At 44.2% G+C, this 2,465-nt stretch overlaps 1 pseudogene; it reads right to left on the bottom strand.

Moving 5' to 3' along the window:
* Positions 1-617: 617 nt before the first annotated feature.
* On the bottom strand, positions 618-2,072 carry LOC142656615 (uncharacterized; annotated as a pseudogene).
* Positions 2,073-2,465: the final 393 nt, after the last annotated feature.

Here is a 2,465-nt window from a genome sequence, read left to right as displayed (position 1 = left end):
GTTCCGCCAGGAGCATCCAGGAAGACAATACCACTAGTGTTTTTCACAAACATTTCCAAGATCTGATTATACGCCGTTGTTTGGTCAGCAACCAAAAGAGGTTCATTCATTGCAAGATAAGTCTCCAGAGCGCTCATGTCATAGCTTGTTTCTCGAAGCAATTCCCGTCCAAGGCTTTCGTCGTTGTTCCTTTCCATCGCAGGAAGTCCCAGTTGCTCAAGTCTCTTTCCAACCATCATGAGGGTCTTTACTTCAAGTAGGATCAATGACATGTTGAACATTTGTGGAGTACAGCTGTCCAATTGGAGTCCCGGGTTTTGCCGTCGTGTTGCAGAAGAACATCCTCCGAGAGGTGCTCCTTGTACTTTTCCCACAGTTCAAGTGGCTTGGATGGTCCACACATCATGAGTATTTCAGCAAATAGGTTTCGTAAGCTTGCTGGTAATTGGCAGGTTGCTGCTTCCTCTAAAGTCTTGTCCCAATGAGAATCACTCTCAAGTAGTCCCCTTACTTGACATGCTTGCCGACAGGTTGTACAAACATGGTCGCCAACAGTCTTGAGGCTAACAAACTTATGTTGGGCCTGCTATTGTGTGAAGAAGCAAGCGGAGGAAGAATCACTCAAGGTTGTTTTGGTGCACTGTGTAGACTCTGCCATGAGCATCATTTGACTTGATTCCAACATGACCTTCAACTGGTGTTCCTTGGACTCTTCGCTTGAAAACACTTGTAGATTTATTCCACGTATAATACTTTGGAACATCGCAGTATAGGAGTGTCGTTGCAAAGTCATCTTGTTGGCAAAGCTTGAAGAATGCTGTCAGCATGGTGTCTTTGAGCTGCAAAATTTGTTGTGCAGCAGTTTCCTCAGTGAAGTAGACTCTCTGCCCATTTTCCAAGTGGATGTTGAGATGAACTATTGTCGGATAGCGGTTGTGAATTGGAAAGTCCAAAGTTCGCCATACAGCCTCGTTGCTATTGATGTAACGTCCAGTTTGGAAGCGATCAATTTCATCAATTTTTCTTTCCTGTCTTTCCTGGCGATTGATTTCATCAGTTGTTCTTCCTTGTCTTTCCAAGCCAAATGCTGCTTGATCCGATCCTTTGTTGACCTATTTGCCGATGTACTTGATTGCCTTTACTGAGTTGCAATATTCAACATTGGCGTGAGATTGGAAGGTCTTGGAAAGAAATGGCGACTAGGGTACAATCCATCTGTTGTCGACCTTGATGTCCTCGTAACTATTACCAATCTTCATCTTCATCAATGCAGTGAACCCGCCTTCTCCCACTTTTCTTCTGCGATAAAGTGGATAACCATCATCCAGAGTTTCATGGATCAGCTGTCTTGGGAATCTCTTTGTACAGAAGCCATCTTTCATGCATGGGGAGCTTGGATTCAGTCTTCCACATGGTCCATGGACCATGTTCTTCATGATGATGTCGAATAGCTTTTGATCTTCTTGTGCATTTGGGATATCTGCACTAATGACAGAATCGATCTGATTTGGTCGGATCTTCTCCTTCAGCCAGATGAGTATATGTGCGTGAGGCAAACCTCATTTTTGACATTCGATTGTGCACATGAAGCATTGAGTTTCTCCAAATACCTTGCCCTTTGTGAGGACATTCATGAACTTGATAACCTTTTGTCAAAAGACTCGGGCTAACAGATCGTGTCTATCAGTCGCCGATTGTTCTGGCAAGAGCTCTTGGCGAACTTCTTTCCATGTTGGGTTGTACGTAAAAGTTATAAACAGGTCAGGCCTTCCATATTTTCGCACATATGTCATGGAGTCTTGAGTGTATTCGTGCATATCTCGAGGGCTCCCTGTGAAGCTGGATAAGATAACCATCTGACCAACATTGTTTCCATCGTTGACGACAGCATCTCGAAGGTGGATATAGTTTTCAGCGCGAAGTGCCTTCTGATTGAAACGGATGGAGCAAAGTCGCTCCGTTTCGATTTTGGCATACATATCAACCAAAAACTGATGGAAAAGATTTCGGCACATCAAGAGGTGATTTGAATGGCTCACCAGCATCATAATGCGATAGGCGTAGAAGGCCATGCACAAAACATTTCCGGTACTTGGATTTGTTTGGAAGATTTTAATATCGTATCCGTCTTTGCCTTGCCAAAAGATCAGTGGGTACTGAAGTGCGTCATATGATCGATGGGTTTCAGAAACTCTCTGCAGTTGATTATCACGCTTCTGCAGCACAATATCCAGGTTTTCAAATTCCCCAATGATGACGACAGCAACTTCATTGACAGTTGGTGCATTGTATCGCCGCTCATGCTCTCCTGTTGGCCTTCGGTCAGCCTTGAAGACCACGTTGTAGTTATCCAAGTCATAATTTCCAAAGAGCTCTTGAATATCTCGACATAACAGTGATGTTCGTGAAGCATCTGCTGCAGTTCCAGCAAAATGTTGGCCCGAGTTCTAGGGACGTTGCTCTGT

The sequence above is a fragment of the Rhinoderma darwinii genome, chromosome 6 (genome assembly GCF_050947455.1).
Source record: "Rhinoderma darwinii isolate aRhiDar2 chromosome 6, aRhiDar2.hap1, whole genome shotgun sequence".
In the NCBI taxonomy this organism is placed as follows: Eukaryota; Metazoa; Chordata; class Amphibia; order Anura; family Rhinodermatidae; genus Rhinoderma; species Rhinoderma darwinii.
Note: the sequence above shows the minus strand (reverse complement) of the source record. Positions and strands in the feature narration are given on the sequence as shown.